This window comes from Ipomoea nil, unplaced genomic scaffold (assembly GCF_001879475.1).
Source record: "Ipomoea nil cultivar Tokyo-kokei standard unplaced genomic scaffold, Asagao_1.1 scaffold0865, whole genome shotgun sequence".
NCBI lineage: Eukaryota > Viridiplantae > Streptophyta > Magnoliopsida > Solanales > Convolvulaceae > Ipomoea > Ipomoea nil.
This window is the reverse complement of record NW_017617293.1, coordinates 402,769-424,583: the sequence shown is the minus strand read 5'-3', so window position 1 is coordinate 424,583 and position 21,815 is coordinate 402,769.

Sequence of the window (21,815 nt, the reverse complement as noted above, 5' to 3'; positions counted from 1 at the left end):
CATAAATAAACCATAATAATAATGTTATCATTAAAATATTAATGGTAATAAATAACCTTATAATCACCATTAATATTTGGTAATAACAACCAAAGTATGGTAATATACCTTCTTTAATGTTTCCATTTTTCTTAAAGAAATAAAATGTGGCAATTTCAAAATTATAGCAGTCAAACTATAACTATAGCACTAATTACCAAAAATGAATAATGATAAAACTTAATGACTAACCTTAATGATGCAAATTGCATCTCCCATAGTGCTATAATTCTCCCATCTTCATCGTCAGTAACCTCAATGCAATGTCATGTAACAATAAACACTAAATAGGTAATCTTTCCAAACATAATAGATTACCAAGAAATAATAATTACTATGAAAGGTAATAAACGAGATTAGCCCCTAAACTTAATAATAGTAATTAATAATGCCAAATATAACTTAATAAATGGCAAAACCGCAAAACCATAATTAAGGGGATACTGAATGCCAATCTCATATTACCACATAATAATTAACCAAGACTATAATGTCTTTCAGGGAGACTGAAATTATGGTAATAATCAAATTACCATTGTAAAGGCAATATACCAACTATATTGCTTACTATATCATTAAAGGAATTAATATTATTATTAAGGCCCTGAAAACTATTTGATAGATTAAAATATATATAATCAACTTAAACAATAGTTATAATTCTTAATGGCCAAAATAACAATTATAATCCTTAAATTCTTAATGGCTCATAAATAGACCCAATATAATAATTATAGCACTTAATCACTCAAATTAGACTCATAAACTCAATGGTCCAAGTGAGTTGTGACATGGATATAAAATGGTCAAGTACTGAAATATATCCAAACTTAATAATTAATATTATTACCAACCAAGAATACCATTAACATAATATGGTAGTTAGTAATAATTAAGACTTAGTGAACATGTTATGCATAATAATCAATATTATTACCATAATAAACATGTTATAAGTCAAAATAAAATAGCTATAATTATTATTAAAATATCAATAAAAAATGGTGGGATCCAAACTTAATGACCCAAGATAGGTCCCAAAAAACTTGTTCAAAATAGGTTTTAAAGCCCTAAGTCAGAAATAGGACTAAAATATGCTCAGAATTAAATGAGAAACCAAACAAGCTGTCTTAACAGACCATAATGTCAAATATTGACCTAAGGATCCTAAAAATTGAATGACATTTAATATAGAGACTATGAGTTGATAATATGTTAATCCAACTTTGATGCATGCTTTTATGAATGTATAATTATAATAAAATAATTTATGAATATACATAGCATGCTTGGATTTTTACATATTAATATATATTAACCCATAAATTCTAAATAAATTGCAATACGTCAGGCAATTTAATATGCATCTCAATATTAAATTAAAATTCACATAGCAAATTTAAATCTTAATATTTGCCCATAATTGAATGATAATTTAATTATGAATTCAATGCCAAAATTAAGAAAATTAAAGGACATCATCCAAAAAACAAGCAATTACCATATTTTTACCATTTGCCAAAATAAATTACAATATTAATTAAGATAATATTAGTATGGCAATTTGAAACTAAATAATTAGCATGTATCCTAATTAATATCTAATATTAACTAAAGCAATTAAATATGGTAAAAATAATGAATTAAAGGTAAATTGCTCTTTTAAGGAATATACCAGTACAGACTCCTTCGTCTTCTTCCTTCTTGAGAGATTCACCGTATCTGGGAATCTCCTTAGCTGTTCATGTACTCTAATGGAAAGTTGGCCATCCCGTCTGCGCTGCCTGGAGAAGAATCGACAGGCTAGCTGGAGTCTGAACGAAGCCGCATGTAGGAGGAAAACCTCCTCCGGACAGTAACTTCATGCAGTGCATAACGGTGATGCTCATTAATCGGATTAGCCAGAAGCCATGCAGCGCAAAAATAATGCAATTCGCACCGCCCCTGCGTTTTTTTTTTGTTTTTTTTATTTTTTATTTATTTATCTGTCGGAAATCCCATGGTAGCTTTGTTTCTCCAACAATGGCGGTGCCACATGTAGTGCCCAATAGCACTCGTACCAAGTACCAACAATTCTCCGAAGGAACTCGTAGACGTGGTTCCCAAAATCAGTAAACAAGCATGAAATTTCACATATAATTAATCAAAATATATGTATGATGCTCATAGATTCAAAGGGAAATATATATACACGACACAGTATACATATGCAATAATATATTTTCAATCTAATTGTGTACTTAATATTAGATTTGAATTCAGCATAGAAATATATACAAACTCCATGTATATATATAAAAAAATAATGTTGATTAAGGCAAAACAATCAACCAGGCAGAGATTGATAGAGGCTCTGATACCAAATGTGAGATTTAAATATACAAAGCATAATCTACGAGAAACTTAACTCGTAGCAGCGGAAGCGGAAGCACTGTAGATCTCCAGCCATGGTTGATATCATGTTGTGTTGCCTCTTGAACGGTAGATCTGCAGAATAGGGTTAGCCGTTTTGTCTCATACTTGACTTAGAACCCTAGATGGTGTACTGGTATTTTCTGAGCAGTATGAGTACCATATAATATTCATGTATCTTGTATCCCATCAATACAAGCTTTATATAGGCACATTGGTGGATATAAGACTTAAACCTAAAGGTCCAACCCAACCAATTACTTAATGGGCCTAGTCCACTTGCACCACATAAGTAAGACCCATAATATATAATATATATTATATATTATACGGGAAAGTCTTACAATATATATATATATATATATATATATATATATATATATATATATATATATATATTAGGAGTTAATACCCAAAATCGTCCTCGACTATAGTGGTTTTTGTCAATTTCGTCATAAACGACTTTGGTGACCTAATATCGTCCCAGACTTTTGTGTTTTGCTCAATTTAATCCTCCATTTGTTATTCCGTCAAATTGGTGTTAAATAAAGTGACAATTCAGTAATGTCAATATTGATCTCTCTTTACTTTCAACTTGTGAAGTGCGAAATTCCTCTTTCTTGTACGAATTACACCCAGAATTACTCCCGGACCTGCAAATCAAATTTTATATTCGCAGTTTTAGGAGTAATTCTGGGAGTAATTCGTAAAAAAAAAAAAAAAAGTTCGCACTTCACATGTCTATGAGTAAAGAGATGTCAATATTAAAATTATTGAATTGTCTATTTATTTAACACCAAATGGCCAGAATAACAAATGAGGGACTAAATTGAGCAAAACCACAAAAGTCTTGGACTAAATTGAGCGAAACACAAAAGTCTGGGACGATAATAGGATTAGAGATAATTCTTCGTAGATTAACCAGAGAATAGGAGTACAAGAGATATCTAAAATAACTATCTCTAACAGCCCTGACTAATAGACTAGACTCACTACGCACCACATATTACATAACTATATTACATGGATAAAACATAACAATAATAATAATAATACTAACACACCCCCTCAAGCACAAGGTGTGGAAGACACAACATTGAGCTTGTCACGCAGAGCGCAGAACCTTGATGTAGACAGCGGTTTGGTGAAGATGTCAGCTAGCTGATCAGTGGTCGAAACATAGTTGACTACAAACTCTCCTGAAGCGACCTTATCGCGCACAAAGTGATAATCAATTTCCACATGCTTCGTCCTAGCGTGAAACACGGGATTGGCACACAGATACCTAGCTCCTAGGTTATCACACCATAGTGTAGTCGGGCCCCCTGAGTGTAGTCCAAGTTCCCGTAACAAAGAGACTACCCATGTCACCTCAGCCGACACATCAGCGAGAGCCTTGTACTCTGCTTCTGTGGAAGACCGAGCTACCGTACGCTGCTTCTTCGACTGCCAAGAGATAAGATTAGACCCCAGATAAACAGCAAACCCACTAGTACTCTTTCGGTCTATCGGACAACCAGCCCAGTCAGAATCTGAGAAAGCGTGGATAGCGAAGGAGGGTGACGGAGTGAGGCGCAACCCGAAGTCAAGTGTCCCCTTAATGTATCGTAGTACCCGCTTAACTAGACCCCAATGCTCGACCGTGGGTGAATGCATATGCTGGCAAAGACGATTGACAGCGAAAGCAAGATCAGGCCGCGTGATCGTTAAGTACTGTAAAGCGCCCACAACACGGCGGTATTGCGTGGGATTATCAAACAACTCATCAGACGGGGTAACCAACTTCGTCACGGCTGCAGGTGTGGTAAGTGGTTTGGAATCAATCATGCCGGACCGCCCTAGGATATCTGTCATATAACGCCGTTGTGAGAGTATGACACTATTCCCTGTTGTGACCATTTCAATGCCCAAGAAGAAGCTTGGTGCGCCAAGATCTCGTATCTTAAACACTGTAGCGAGCTGGTGTAGCAAAGTACTGACCAATTTAGGGTCATTGCCCATCATGATTATGTCATCGACATAAACCAATAGAAATACCTGTGAAGCCCCTGATGTATAATAAAAGAGGGATACGTCAGTTTTGGACGAAACGAACCCGGCAGATAACAAGAAGTCATGTAACCGTTTAAACCACGCCCTCGGGGCCTGTTTCAAGCCATATAGGGACCGTTGTAGATGACACACGTGTCCCGGTGCAGTAGGGTCCTCATACCTTGGAGGCTGTTTCATGTACACGGTTTCTTCTAGATGGCCATTCAGGAATGCATTATGGACATCTAGCTGACGCAGAGTCCACTGACGCGACACAGCTAATGAGAACAGCATGCGAACAGTCGTTGGTTTGACCACAGGACTATAGGTGTCAAAGAAGTCCTCTCCTGCTACCTGGTTAAACCCTTTTGCTACCAAACGCGCCTTGTAGCGCTCAATGGACCCGGTGGCCGTGCGTTTGGTCCGAAACACCCATTTGCAGCCAATGATGTTCATATGGGGTTGCGGTGGTACCAAACGCCAGGTGTTATTATGTAAGAGAGCATTAAACTCTTGGTCCATAGCTTCGCGCCAATGGGCATAACCCACTGCCTGGGAATAGCAAGTCGGGTCAGCCACCACATTTAAGGCATGGAACGGCTCATCCGTACCCCGTGTCATGTGCCGAAGCCTCATGACATTATCCCGACTCTAAGGATGAGCTCGGGTTTTGCGTCTCCTGGCTGGTGCGGTGTGAGTAATAGCCAGCCGTGGGGGCTCCTGAGCAAGCGGTACTGGATTACCACTGTAGGAGTCCGCATTAGAGGACACGGGGACCTCCGTTGTAGTGGGTGATTGGGCAACAGGTATAACCGCCCAAGGCAGGGGTGGTGGTGTACCAGCTTGTGGTGATGAGCCTATAGCAAAGGGAAATATAGATTCGTCAAAACGAACATGTCTGCAAATATAGGTCTTTCCACTCGTCAAGTCTACGCATCGATATCCCCTAAATGAAACAGGGTAACCTAGGAAGACACACGGGGTAGTCCTGTACTCAATCTTATGCCGATTGTAGGGGCGTAGATGTGGGTAACAGCGACACCCAAAGACTCTAAGAAACGTGTATGGGGGATTGACTTTGAATAGTTTTGAGTATGGGCTTTCGAAATTTAACGCCGAAGAGGGTAAGTAGTTGATAAGGCAAGTGGCTGTTTCAAAGGCATAGTCCCAATATTCATGTGGAACTTTACCTCCGGCGAGTAGAGCGAGCCCAGTTTCGACAACATGTCTATTGCGCCGCTCTACTTTGCCGTTTTGCTCATGCGTATAAGCGCAAGATTGACGGTGATTTATGCCAAGATTTTGGAAAGTGGTGTGGAGTTTACGGTACTCACCCCCTAGATCCGACTGGATAGATTTGATAGAGCGCGAAAATTGGCGCTCTACCAGAACGCGAAACACATCAAAAACTTTATATAAATCTGATTTTACCCGAAGTGGATAAAACCAGCAAAAACCCGAATAATCGTCTACAAAGAGGCAGAAATAGCGAAAACCACTAACTGATATTATGGGAGAGGGACCCCAAATATCAGTGTATACTAAGTCTAATACATGTTGACTAGTTCGTGGTACGCTATCTAACTTGAAACGTGACGATTTTCCTAAATGACAAGAATTACAAGAGTCAATTTGACCATTTTTATTATGTGACACCGGACAGACTTGTAACACTTTATTTAAAGCTTGCTTGTGTGGGTGACCGAGTCTTTGATGCCATATTGTGGGAGTAGCCCGGGAACTGACGAACGCGAAACTCGACCGACACACCGGAAGCTTGTATAGCCCGCCCGATATGGAACCTCTAAGCAGAACCGCCCGAGTTGTGGAATCCTTCACAATGAAACAATTACTGTGAAATTCAAAAAAGACATTATTATCTACAGTAAACTTATGAACAGATAATAATGGGACCGAAAGACTAGGAACGTGTAATATATCATTTAAGTGTAAACTTTTAGACTCGGATGGGATTGATGCTCGACCGACTCGTGCAATTTCCAAACCTGCGCCATTGCCCACCCGTAACACGTCCGAACCACCGTACTCCTCGGACTGCCCCATCATCGCCGCGTCAGGGGTAGCGTGGGCTGTTGCACCAGTATCCGGATACCAAGTGTCTGCCGGAACGGGATGCGGGGCTGCCGGGGTGTCGCCGGAGACCGCCACATGGGCCTGCGCCGGCGGTTGGGTGGTGTAGCGCTTGTAGCAGTATACGGCGGAGTGACCGTGCGACCTACAGATCTGGCAACGAGGTCCGCCCCGGCCACCACGACCACCACGCTGTCCTCCGCGGTTTCCGCGTCCGCCACCACCACGCTGCTGGTTTGACGAGTGGCGACCACCACTGCCACGCGAACCTCCGCCTCGGTTGGTTCCGGCGTACAGCGCCGTGTGGGAAGCCGTGGCATCACCGCTCCGGAAATCATCCACGAGAATGAATTCGTGAGCCTGCAGGAACTCCGACAGACTGGATAATGTCACCGATGCTCCGGACGCCGTAAGGCTGGTGGCCAGCGCCTTCAATTCCGGTCGGAGACCCCTGATTATATACAGAGTCTGCTCCATCGGTGACAGAGGACGCCCGGCCTGGATGAGGGACTCGACAAGAACTCCGGCACGCACAATGTAGTCGGCGATGGTGGCGTTGCCCTGTCGAAGCTGTTGGAACTGCCCAAGCAGATTGATGCAGCGCGCCTCGCTGGTGGAACCGAGCGCAGATGAGACGGCGGCCCAGATGTCGGCGGAGGTATCCCGTCCGAGAGCGAGGTGTAACACCTCATCCGACATCGCAGAGATGAGAAGCGACACTATCGTCTGGTCCTGCTTGATCCAGGCGTGGTACGCCGGATTCGGAACCAAGGACGCCGGCGTGGTTGATGCGGAACTGCCGGTGGTGGATGGCGCCGGGATCATCTCTGTTGGGCACGGGTGGCTTCCGTCTACGAAGCCGGTGAGCTCCTGGCCGCGAAGAAACGGAAGAAGCTGCATCCTCCAAAATAGAAAATTTGTGGATGTAAGCTTCATGGTGACATAGTGATGTGCACCGGTGAGAGCGTTGCCGGCAGCCGGCGTAGGAGAACCGGCGGCGGAGTGAGTACGCTCGGAGGAGTTGGTCGACATATTTGGGTAGGGGAGGGAGATTTCACGGTGGAGATTGGAAGAATTGGGTTGTTTCCGATAACCTGTCGTCTGATACCAGATTAGAGATAATTCTTCGTAGATTAACCAGAGAATAGGAGTACAAGAGATATCTAAAATAACTATCTCTAACAGCCCTGACTAATAGACTAGACTCACTACACACCACATATTACATAACTATATTACATGGATAAAACATAACAATAATAATAATAATACTAACAAATAGGTCACCAAGTCATTTAGGACGAAATTGAAAAAAATCAATATAGTCGAGGACGATTTTGGGTATTAACTCTATATATTAGAGTTAACTGGTTTTGTGTCAATCTAATAGATCCAAATATGAGTCTGAAGGGAAGTTGTTTGGTGACTATTAAACTTTTCGTTGGTAAAATCACAAATGTCAACGTCCAGATTGATCAATGATAAAATATTGATTTTCATGGATGTTGGGATAATGTAAATAATCCATAAATATGTGAATTCTCCATTAAAATACTCCAAGTTGCAATATTAGATGTTTTGTGGTTTCAATTTGTAACAGATCGAGAACCTATTAACACTTCTTTAAGTTTTGGAAATTCAATGTCTACAATGAGTCATTAAATAATGATTTCAACTGGTTGTTGGGAATTGTTTTTCTATTTTGTTTTTTGTTTTTTTTTTTGTTTTTTTTTGTTTTTTTTTTTTTGGTGTAGTTCAGGTTTCAACGGTCGGACGCAAAGACTAATCCCATCGTTGGATTGTAGGTATCTCTATTGGGTATGACAAGCTGGTCTGAAGATTTACGTCTACTCCATACCCAAAGCCAAGAATAAGGAAGAAAGAAGACCCATTGAGACAACTTTGTGACCCCAATTTTTTTATTTTTTATTTTTGCAAAATATAGAATTAAAAGCATCTTTAAAATAACAAAGTATAATTAAATTAGCTAAGAGCATCACCATCAAAAATTTTTTTAGAGTTTTTTGTGGGGCCAAGGTTAGGTTGAGGTGAAGGAAAAAGAGGAGAGGAGGGAAAAATGTGAGGAGTACTTTCACAGGGCATTTTGGTGCATGTTAAGCTCACCATATGCACCGCCCAGCTGGACACGTGCACTCCATGCGCCTGCTGAGCGTGGGTAAACTTAATATTTTTTTTTTTACATTTTTTTTCCCTTCATTTTTTCCATCCTATATATTTGGCCAAAAAAAACTTGCAAAAAAAAACTCCATTATTGAGCTTACTCTAAGGTAGACAAACTACTAAGGATCTAAAACAAAAGAGGTTCAGTGACGGGTGATGTTGTAAGAGTGTTGCTCCTAGTCCGAGAAATGTGCAATGAAGTTCAGAAGTATATAAAGTGTGTAGAGGGTGTAGTGGTGGATATGATGTTCATATGTTCAGAGAGGTGAGTAGAAAGCTTGGAGTTTTCAAGATTGTTGCTAAAATGGAAGTTTTGAATCAGTTTATATTCAGTATTAAGATTCTAGACGGTAGAGTGGTTGTTCCTTTTTTTTTTTTTTTTTTTTTTTTTTTTTTTTTTTTTTTTAATGGTGATTTGATATTTCCATTAGCTGGTTATTGAGTAATTAAATAGTAATTTTCACCTGGCAATAAGATGTGAACAATTCATTAATTAATATGGGGATTATCGATAAGATCAGAATACTACCGTTTGTAATATAGAGATCGGAATATATTTGGGAGAAGAGATCGGAATATATGTTGAAAGTGAATATATTCCTTCTGCGCACCGGTATTTGATCCTGTCTGTTGAGTTATTGAGTCACCGTGATTTACATTTTTTTCCAAATACTTTGTTGGTCCGAAGTGTGGGGCCTTTGGAGTTGGGGATTCAACTTTTTTAGAAGAAGAGATCAGGGTACATGTTTAGTTTTTTTTTTTTTTTTTTTTTTTTTTTTTTTTTTTTTTTTTTTTACTTTTTAAATGTCAATGAGTCAGGTTAGGGTTTATATTTTATTTTCTAATTGTTGGAATTTTTAGCATGAAATGGCATAGAAAGTGACTATTTTATGGTACAAATATATGTGGAATTCATTTTTGATTTGGGTCCGATCAAAGTGGATTCAAGTTCTTCATAGTAAGACGAAAGGATTGATATATTGTACGCTCAAAACAGATAATGAATGAATAAAAAATTAATTTTCAAATTAAACTAAGTTAACATAGACTGGTCTTTCTATTTGGATTTCTTCCGTTCCCTCTTGTATTCAACATTTGATTTAATAAAATTTCGTCCCTTTGTTTTCAAAAAAGATATGATAATGTCTGTGAATGTTGAAAGCGATGAGTCTTTAAATAATGATTTTCACAGCTATTCACATGTCAACGGTTCATTAAAATGGGAATTATTCCCTAAAATACTAGAATTGTTTGTTGAGACAATATGCTCATTAATATGAGAAAATAATTATTTGTTAAACTACTACAACTTGTAGTATAGGAAGTACATAGTTTAACAAGTGCCTAAGCTATTAGATTTTTCATGGATCCATTTTCACACTGATCTATCAATTATTAAATAATGATTTTCATGGTTGTTAGATTTTTAGAAAATAATAATTGTTTGTCTGGAAAAGCAAAAGAGAGCAGGGTGTTAGGGCTAAATTATTAAAGCATGATTTAGAATTTTATTGCGTACGTGTAGAAGATGTGTAAGACTAGAATTTTGTGACCCCAAATTTCTTTTGCAATATATAGAATTAAAAGCATCTTCAAAATAACAAAGGATCAATATATTAGCTAAGAGCATCACTATCAGAAGTTTTTTTTTTTTTTTTTTTTTTAAAAATTTTTTTTGTGGGTCAAGGTTGAGGTGGAGGAAAAAGAGTAGAGGAGAGAGAAATGTGAGGAAGTCCTGCAATGCAAAATTCTGTGGAATCCAAAAAAAAAAAAAGCATATGTACATATTATTCGCCTAGCCGGGCACATGCACTCCATGCACATGCGGGGTGTGGGTATTTTTTTTTTTTTTTTTACACTAATTTTTTTCCCTCCATTTTCTCTATCCTACTTGACCTAAAAAAACTTCATTATTGAGCTTGCTTTAAGGTAGACAAACTAATTATGGATCTAAAACAAAAGAGGTTCAATGACAGGTGATACTAAGAGTATTGCTCCTAGCCCTAGAACTGTGCAATGAAGTTCAGAAATATGTAAAGTGTGTAGAGGGTGCCGTGGTGGATATGATGTTCATATATTCTGAAAGCTGAGAGGCCGGAAAGCTTGGAGTTTTCAAGATTGTGGCTAAAGTGGATGTTTTGAATTAATTAGTAAAGTGGATGTTTTGAATTAATTAGTTTATATTCAGTATTTAGATTTTAGATGGTAGAGGTTGGTTTCTTTTTTCTTTTTTTTTTTTTTGTAATGGTGGGTTGATATTTCCACCAAGATGTGAACAATTCATTAATTAATATGGGGGTTGTCGATTAGATCATAATACTACCGTTTGTAATAACGAGATCGGAGTACATGTTGTTGTTGTTGTTGTTATTTTTTTTTTTATTCCATTTTTTGTCTTAGATTTATAGGTTGGTCTACTTTTTGTCATTTTTATTCAGAACATTCACTTTTGGTCCTAGTATTATTGCGGTATGTGTTGGTCCCGATAGATTGTATGGTGAGTCTAGAGGGGGGGGGGGGGGGTGAATAGACTCTCGTTTTTCTTTAAATTCTTTAACAGAAAAACCTTGACAACACTTTTGAGTAGGATAAGCACAGCGGAAAGATTATTAAGAGAGGGTTGCACGAGTTTGATGAGAAGATGAGATAAGTGATGAAAAGGATGATATGCAAGCAGTAAACTAAAGCAGTAAGTAAAGAGAGGAGCGAGACGAGATTTTATAGTGGTTCGGCCAAACTTTGCCTACTTCCACTCTTCTTCCACAACTGCTGGAAGGATTGCACTATCACTTCTTTAGTACAAAAACACAAAGACTTCCTTGATCACTAAGCCGGACAGCCTTTGAAGGTTTTTCAACTCCGAGAGTTTACTCCGCCTCTATCAACTTCTTCTTCTAAGTTGAGGTTGGTGAGAAAGTATTTCTTGATTCCTCCAACTGTGAAGTCTTGTAGGTGTGGGATGATTGCTTCAAATGTGCAAGACTTCTTACAAGATGTAGGGCAGTGATGGATGATCTACTTCAAATGCCTTAACACCTTAACTAGCTGGTTCACAAAAAGCTTTGAGATTTGTTCACTTTTAAGAGCTTTTTGCAAGAGAGTGAGTAGTGTGATAAAATGAACCAGCACCTTCTTAGTTGATGAAGGTTGGTTTATATAGGTGATGAAAATTCATCCGTTGGAGGGAAATGAATTTTTAAACCTTTTATCTGTTGGACAAGGACCATGGAGCCTCATGCATTTAATGCTTCATTAATGGGTTTGTACTATGTAGCCGTTGAAGGTATGGAGGATCTGATGACTTTTGTCTTTTAGCTCCAGAGATAGTACAACTTCATTAAATGCTCTTCGGGTAGCGTGTGCCATGAGTTGAGGTCCTTATTGTCCTAGGATGTTGTCACATCAGACAGGTAGAACATTCTTCTCGTTGATGAGAAGAAGAATACTTGTTGAAAAGAACTGTCTTCTTAATGACAACTCCTTCTTTCGTTGCTGTGGAGTCTTCTTTCGTCTTGATCAGCCTATCTTCTATTCATAACTCCTTTCGTGTGTTTGTTCTAGCTTAACACGAATTACATATGAGTTATGGCAACTTTCGTCTAAAACGAAAGTAGCGATACAATAAAAACGAAAGAGTTAGGGGTCTACTTTCTACATTACATTGGTATCATCAAAATCCTAATACATGGTTCCTAACAATTTCCCCCTTTTTGATGATGCCAAAACCTATACTCTTCTTATAAGGCTGAGAAAGTGCTCCTTAAGGATAATTCTATTAAAAACACAGCCATTATCGAGAGTTTACAAGTATTTTCTACGAAGAAGCAGCAGAAATAAAGACAAGGACTTTTTAACTCAGACAAGTGACACGAGATGTGTGACAATGAGAGTTTCATAGATATTCAGATAAAGTCATTACAAAAACTCTGTCAAAATAAATCAAAATAAAGGATAACTTACATTTCTAAAAGATTCAACTTTTGCTGAGCTTCCTTCTTTCTTTCTTGATTGTCCTTCTCTTCCTGTCTTCTTTGTGTTCTCTCGTAGTCTATCTTCTCGTTGATTCTTGCTCTGAAAGTCCTGATTGAATTTTTTCTGACGAGCTCTTCATATCCTCCTTTGATGTTTAAACTCGTGTAATTGTTGTAGGCTTCTCGAATGTTGTTGCCATCCACTACTCCAGACTTCCACCAGGAGATCAGTTCAAACGAATTCATTCCTTCTTGATAACTCTTGCCTGACTCTTTATGCACTTTGAAAGCTGCATTGTACGTGACATTATCAGGAGAGTCTTTGGTTATATTTGATAGATCTTTGATGAGATTCTTAATCCTTTCTCTTTCTCTAGCTTCATCATCTCTTCTCCTGATCTCTTCATCGTGTTTTTCCCACAACTCCTTGTTTTGTCTTTTAATCCTTTCGTTCTGAGTGCTCATGTAGTTTTGCCTCGTGTGGTTGTCTTTCTTCTTCAACCAGATGGGATTGTTGCAACCTTCAAACCTCTTACCGCTTCCTTCTTCGTATGGGACATAGTCCACGAAGTTTCCAATGCCATCCATGGTAACTGAGGTATTTTTCATGAGCCTTTGTCTCAGACTTGCTTGATCTCTTCTTGACAGTCCTGTGAAGAGATATTTGGCTTCAGAGCCGAAAGATTGTCGAGCCTTGTGAGGTCTGTCTTGAGTGCGACCATAGCGTCTTTGATCATGAGACTGTCCACGAGACTTAGGTTGATGAGAGTGACCCGAGACTTTGTGAGGAGAGACTCGCTTTTCTGAAGATTTTTCTTTCGTGTTATCCCTTCTTGGTTGGTTGTCATCATCCTTATCTCTGTCATTATCCCTATTTTCCCCCTTTTTGGCATCATCAGCGCAGGCAGAAGGAGGTACAGAGGGGATTTGTTTGATTGCAAGCAGGATGTCTTGAGCATATCCTAGAATCTGAAGAGCATATTCACCAAGTTGATAGGAATTGTCTTGATAAGTGTCAATCTTGGTACAAGCTAGGTCAACACGCTCCTTGAGGCCGTAATGAGAATGCTTAATTTCGTGTTGCTGCCTAGCGACTTTGTTTGAACTTTCTTCAAGATCAGAAACTCTTTTTACCAATTGCTTAAGAGCTTTGTCGTGAGAAGGATTCGGTTGCTGCGGTTGAGATTGTACATCAAGGAGTAGATTGACTTTTTGACACAAGTCATTCAATACTCTCGTGTCCTTCTCCCTTAGGGCGAGATATTGCTTGTGAATCAGTTCAGCTGAATGAACAGTTTCTCGCATGAGGTTCATAATGGTCCGTGGGGACTCAGCGATAGAATCGTCCTCAATGTATGTTGGAGAAGAGTTCCTGTGTTCGTCATGATGTGGTGCTTCCAGATTTCCACCATGCATCGAGTGGCCAGGTTCAGGTGAGGCTTCCTTTTTGTCCTCATGAACTGGAATGATAACACGTGATGAGTGAATTGGATTTTTACTGGATGCTTCATCTGAGTCTTCGTCTTCAGATGGTATTTTCAAAAGAGGTGGTCTTTGTGGGCAGTTAGCATAGTCTGTTTCGACCAAGATAGTGTGGCTATCTTCTGGTTCTTCGTCTTCAGCACCTTCTCCTCCTTGTGGATTATTGTCATCATCATTATCATCATCAGAATCACTGTTGTCGTCTTCTGTTTCATCATCATTGACATCATCTTCATTGTCGTCTTCATTGCTCTCGTCTTCACTTTCTTCTTCATCCTCTTCGACGATTTCGTTGCCATGAACATCTTTCGTTCCACTAGCACTTCCTTTGGGATCTCGAGGATGATCTTCTGCCATTTGGGCTTTAATTTTGGATAGCAGCATGATGTAGCGAAGTTGTTTCAATTCGGCTTCAGTTGCTGGATCCATCGGAGGTTTATGAAGAGGTACTACCAAAGGAGCTTTTTCCTTCCCGAGAGATCGATGAGTTATTCTATAAGAGTACACTCGATGGATCTCCTCAATTCGCACAGCCTTTGTGACGTCCTGAGTTTCAAGCCATTGAAGTGCGAATTCTTCTTCGTCGATCATGGCTTCAAAAGTTTCGAGAAAGACTCTGAGAGGTGCCGTGCGCCACTTGTGCCATTGTAGAACTCGATTGTAATCTCTTTCAATCGATTCTCTGAGAGATTTATCAAGGGTGTACTGGTCTGGAGAAGATTGACGAGCAGATGGTTTCGGGGTAAAAGATGTTTGAGCAGCTGTTATCTCGTCTACTAGTGCAGGTTCTTGTGTCAGAATTACCTGCTCTGCAATAGTAGGTTCTTGTGGGAGAGAATGAGCATCAGTTGTAGCATCTGAGGCTGCTTTCGGGATGTTTTCTGGAGAGCCCGGCTCTTGTGGAAAACTTTGACATCTTCCCTCCATTTCTACAGTAGCAGGGTCTTGAGTCAACTCTCGTAGGAGTTGCTCTGCTAGGATAGGCTCTTGTGAATGAGGAACAGGAGATGCATTCGAATTGATGGGTTTGTGAGCAACGGGACTGCTTTCGGGCAGAGAGGTTTTCAGTTCCCCCTCAGAGGTAGCTGCTTTCGAAATATCTTCCCCCTGTGAAGTTGCTTCTTTTGACAAGGGTTCCCGAATTTGAACAGATCTCATTCGACTTCGTTTGCTTAGACGAATGAGAGGTTGATCATCATCATCTTCAGAGGAGTTCTGCACTATCAAGGTTTCGAGAGAAGGATCAACTTTCGTCTTTGATTGGGTGGTGTCTGACTTTTGAGACTTAACCCGAGAAGAGGGTTTTTCTTGTTTCTGCCGTTTTGGTTTTGGTTGAGCTTCTTCGTCAGCTTTGGGGGTTTTTAACTTTCGTTTGGACTTCCCTTTGGGTAGATTGGGTTCAAGAGGAATGCCCAATTCCAATGCCTTCTGTTTGTCATATCCAGATGGCTTGTGTTTCATGTGACAGACCTTTTGACCAGGTGGAGCACCAGCACGTAGAATCACTCCTTTTGTGGTAAGAAGATGGCTTATAATGAAACCGAAGCCCATCTTCTTTGCAATGTCTCCAGGACTCTTGCGATTGTATGTGATGGTGTGAGCGATGTTGTGGAAAATGATTTTGGACCAATCAACCTTATGCTCATGAAGAAAAGCGTGCAGCATTTTCAGTTTTTCCCTTGTGACATCATCTGTGCCAGAAGTCTTGTGGTCCACAATCTTGTTGAAGATGTCTACTGCAAACTCATAATCTAACCGGAACCATTTTTTCTTGAGGGGCCAAAAGATTTTATCTTTGGAAGGTGCCTCCTTGTGTCGTATGGATTCATAGAAATCCTCCGGATCCAGATGATAATATACCAGATTGGACTTGTAGGACTCATCTCGTCTGGGAAACTCAAAAGTTGATCGAATATCCTCAGCAGTAAACACAATATGATGGTTATTAACTCTTGAAGATATGCTTGAGAAATCAGAAGCCACATAAGCATTCAAATAAAACTGAGTAACATCAAGAGGGTACCATTCATCATAGCGGTGAGTTACCAAACCAAATAAACCTGTTTCAAGTAAAAGAGCGATTATTCGATCTCCAAAGGCTTTATCCAAGACATACTTACGAAACCCTTCTTCGTCCCACATACTTCCTCCGACGATAAATGGAATTCTGGACTTAATAAACTCTATGTCTTCGGTGGGAAAGCTTGGTATAACTGGAGTGGATGATGGTTCAGGGTTCTCTGGGTTCTTTTCGGAAGGAGCCGTCATTGATGATAGAAAGCTTGACTATAGAGATTTTTGAGGGGAAGGTGAAATTTGAGAGATGTAAAACAGACGGAGTAAAGGTTTGAGCAGGGTTTATAAAGCTCCGGGTTGGTGTTCGTAAAACAGCCCATTAAGAAAACTTATTCAAAAAAAAATTCAGCGGTTCTTCTTCCTCAAAAGGTAACTGATCATCATGGTTACGTGATAAGAACGTGTGCAGATCTGAAACGATCATTCCCTCATTTAATGAGGAGAGAGAAAAAGCACTCAAGTGCTGAGAGGTGCATTAAATGCACGTCTTTGTCCTGTCAGACTAGTGGGATAGAGGCGATTTTCTCGGCCATTTGATCCCAAAGAAACTTTATGAACGGTTCAGATTCAAGAAGAAGTAGCGTCTTGAGTACGATTCAAAAACCCGAATGTTGTTCAGAATTTCATAAGATGTACATAAAGTTGCCCGAGAGATTCATGCTGAATAATCAACATAGTTACCCGAAAGATTCGAGTAAGATTCGATCAGAACAAACGTCTAAGACAGTCAGCAAGGTTACACAGATAAGACATTACATCTTATTAGCACATAGATAGGCACGCTTTTATTCAACAAACGAGAAGAGAAGATACATAAACATAGATGATGATTTTCAGAAAATCACTTTTTCTTCCTCTCAACCTTCTTGGATGAAGAACATTCAGGCTTATCTTTCTTCACCCTTCCAAACACTTCCCTATACCATCTTTTATAGCGCGGAAAGTTGGAACCAGTGGAGGACTCAGCCTCATCATCTTTGTCATACTTCTCTTCCCAATTTTCTTGTGCCAGAAAGGCCATGTAGTCCTTGTCAATCCATTCTTTTGGGATCTTTTCTTCATTCTCTGATTCAACGATGAATCCAGCCATATCATCGTATTGAAACGATGAGTCTGAATCAGAGACGAGATTGATAGGAACATTAGGACTATTGCCTGGATATAAGTCACCTTGCTCCTCCCTGAGGCGCCTAGAGGCCTCTTGGAGCTTGCGAGAGTCATTTCTTGTGAACCTTTTCTTAGGTGCCATTGAGAGAGAGAAAGAGAGGATGGTGAGAATTATGTGAAATTCTCTCCCTTTTTATAGCCAAGGATTAAGGGGCTTATCCGTAAATCCGTCAATATTGCAATCAATGCTCATTACAGAGTTCAAGATAAGGCTGATTTCAGTTTGGACTGAAATTTTGATTCCCTGTACGGCCTGAGTTCCAACGTGCTTAGCATTCAATAAATTCATAATGAATTTTTGAACTCTTTTTGACCAGATATAACTTGCAATAAATGCACATAACTGTAAACCTTTCTGTGATCCGAAATCATAAGAACTTATGCAAAGCATTTATTTGGATAACACAGCCATCATGACATACAGGATAGAAAGAGAGAGAGAGACTTAAACATAAAAAGCTCAACCTACTACGGTTCAAAGGAAACGATAGGGCACGTGAAGTTCCAATCGGGTCATCTCATCAGTCACATCAGCCAGATTTGTTGTTTTGGCGAATTCATCCAACTCTTCTAGAGAGAGAGTGGGTTCGGGTGGCTGATCTGTGACCCGAGAGTGGACCCTTGAGAAATCCTCATAGGATTGAACATTGGGTGGAGGAACTTCAGGAAAGGGATACCATCGAGAGGTTGGTGACGATGAAGAGTCTTTGTTGGAGCTTTTCATCATCATGATTCTTTCATAGGCCTCCTGACTGGCTAGTTCCAGACGATACCTCCTTTTGGCCCTAGATTCGTTGACAATAGTGTCAAGCGTCTCTTTTTCGGGGTTAGGCATTGAGTAGGTTACATTGATCATCTCTCCTTCTTCTTTCAAGCTTATGATGGTGGCATTAGGGAGCTTGCTTGCTTCCTGTAAGTGATGCTTCAGACGGGTAGCCCTCTTTTCTGCTTCGTTCATTTTTCCTTTCTCTTTGTTCATACCTGCAATCCTGTTACTTAGAAAGAAGTGAGTATGTCTTATGTATGGCAAAACTATTTTATAGGCAAATAAGTGTCGTGGAGATCTATACAAAATCTTTTGGATACTGACACTTTCTTGCGTGAGAGACACGAAAACAAAGGTACATGAAAAGATATGGTAAATTATTATGAAGCATAGTGAAGTAACATCACATATTAGGTCATTTCAATCATTCCGATCTCATGCCTTAAAAGAGAGAATCTTGTCTCACTCAGAGGTTTAGTGAGTATATCTGCCAATTGATCATCGGTATTAACATATTCGAGAGCAATATCTTTCTTTTCAACATGATCACGAATAAAATGATACTTGATATCAATGTGCTTGGTCCGAGAGTGTAGAACTGGATTGTGTGTGATTGCTATAGCACTTGTATTATCACACTTAATGCTCACTTCTTGGGCATTTATCCCATAGTCTCTTAATTGATGTCTCATCCATAAGATTTGAGCACAACAACTTCCAGCTGCTATGTATTCGGCCTCAGCCGTACTAGTAGCAATGGAATGTTGTTTCTTGCTAAACCAAGACACAAGTCTTCCTCCTAGGAACTGACATGTTCCCGAGGTACTTTTTCGATCGATTCGACAACCTGCGAAGTCTGCATCTGAGTATCCTATCAGATCAAATGATCCTTCTTTCGGATACCAGAGGCCGACATTTTGTGTGCCCTTAAGATATCGCAATATCCTTTTAGTCGCACTCAGGTGACTTTCTTTCGGTTTAGCCTGAAAGCGAGCGCATACACCAACAGCAAACGAGATATCGGGTCTACTTGCTGTTAGGTATAGAAGAGAGCCAATAATACCACGAAAATTTTTCTGATCAACTTCCTTTCCTTCATTGTCAATGTCCATCCTAAGGGATGTACTCATAGGTATTTTGACGGAACTTTTTCCATCAATGCCAAACTTTCGGATCAGATCTTTTGTGTATTTGGCTTGGTTTATAAATATCCCATCAGGACATTGTTTGACTTGTAAGCCTAGAAAATAATTCAGTTCTCCAATCATACTCATTTCAAATTTTCCTTTCATGAGATTGGAGAATTTTTCACATAGATCTGGATTCGTGCTTCCAAAGATAATATCGTCAACATATATTTGTACCAGTAGGATATGATCATTATCCTTTATACGAAAGAGTGTTTTGTCAACCACTCCTTTCGTGAAGCCACGATTGATTAGAAAACATGATAGTGTATCATACCAAGCTCGTGGAGCTTGTTTCAAACCGTAGAGTGCTTTCTTAAGGTGGTACACCTTTTCAAGGTCATTGTTGATAGCAAAACCAGGAGGTTGTTCAACATATACTTCTTCTTCAAGAAGTCCATTCAGGAAGGCGCTTTTGACATCCATTTGATAGACTTTGAAATTTTTGTAAGCTGCAAAAGCTAAGAATATTCGTATAGCTTCCAATCTGGCTACGGGGGCGAAGGTCTCATCAAAATCAATACCTTCCTCCTGACAATATCCTTTAGCCACAAGGCGAGCTTTGTTCCTAACAATGAGTCCATCTTCACTCATTTTGTTTCTAAAAACCCATTTAGTTCCAATGACATTTTGATGTGATGGTCTTGGTACTAGTTCCCATACTTCATTTCGTTCAAAATGATGAAGTTCTTCTTGCATAGCTATTACCCAGTCAGGATCACATAAAGCTTCATCTACAGATTTCGGCTCTATTTGGGATAAGAAGCATGCCATCATACTTTCGTGTAATGACGCTCTTGTTCTAACACCTTCTTGAACATCTCCAATAACTTGATCTGGTGGATGATCTTTCAACCATCTAAGATCTGGCTCAAAGACATCTTGAGAAGGCTGAGTATCCATCTCTGGGATATAGGGGAGGTCTATGTAGATCATTGGTTCAGATGGTGCGTTGCTAGAAGGATTGATAGGTTGATTTCCATTTGCTTGTTCAGATGACATTTCGGGTTCTGGTACTTTCGGCTGATACTTCATGTAGGACGAAAGTAAGTCTTCTTCGTCTGAGATGTCTTCGTCTACGGATTTCTGGGTATTTTGAGCTGGGATAGCAGGTATCTTGTATCCAGAAGGGTTTTTCTCAGATTGCTCATCAAATTTGACGTGGATGGATTCTTCGATAATCATTGTTCGCTTGTTCAGAACTCTGAATGCTTTGCTTATGGATGAATATCCCATGAATAATCCTTCGTCAGCTCTTTCGTCAAATGCTTTAAGATAGCTTTTGCCATTGTTGTGAATAAAACACCTGCAACCAAAAACATGAAAATATCCAATATTTGGAGTCTTACCTTTCCATAGCTCATATGGTGTTTTGTTGTGAGACTTGTTGATTAAGGATCTGTTCTGTGTATAGCATGCGGTGTTTATGGCTTCAGCCCAAAATCTCTTTGGTAGACCTGAGTGTGAGATCATTGTTCGTGCTGCTTCTTTTAGAGTTCTATTTCTTCTTTCGGCTACTCCGTTTTGCTGAGGCGTTCGTGCTGCCGAGAGTTGATGAAATATTCCATTTTGAGCACAGAAATCCTTTATCACTTTGTTGACAAATTCGGTTCCTTGATCCGATCTGATTCTTGTTATTTTGACTTCCTTTTCTGTTTGAAGTTGCTTCAGAAGATTTGGCAGAGCCGTTTCTGTTTCATTCTTCTTTTTCAAGAAAAGAACCCATGTATATCTTGAAAAGTCATCTACTACCACAAGGGTGTACTTTCTTCCGCTTATACTTGCTGGATCTATTGGTCCAAAAAGATCCATGTGCAGAAGGCTTAGAGATCGAGAACTTGTGTCTACATCTTTTGACTTGAAGGACGATCTCAGCTGTTTTCCCTTTTGGCAGGCATCACATAACCTATCTTTCGTGTAAGATGTTTCGGGTAAGCCTCTCACAAGATTCCTTTTTGCAAGCTTATTTATTGTCTTCATGTTCAAGTGGTTTAGCTTGTTGTGCCATTCTTGATTGAGATCTGCATTGCTCTTAGCTACAAGACAAATGTTAGTATTAGAAGAATTTAATGAAATTACATACATGTTCTTCTTTCGTTGGCCTGTAAGTGCTGTCCTGCCATCCTTCGTGTTTATGATTTTGCACTCTTCTTTAAGGAATTCTACTTTGTATCCTTTATCGCAGAACTGACTTGTGCTTAGAAGGTTGAATTTAAGTCCTTCTACATAAGAGACATCTTGTATGATTATTCCTTTCTTGATGATATCTCCTTTTCCTCGAGTTTGGCCACTTGTTTCTCCTCCAAAGATGACTTTGGGTCCATTTATTTCTTTGAAGTTGCTCAAAATTGTTTTGTCACCAGTCATATGTCTTGAGCATCCACTGTCTACATACCATATGACCTGTTTCTC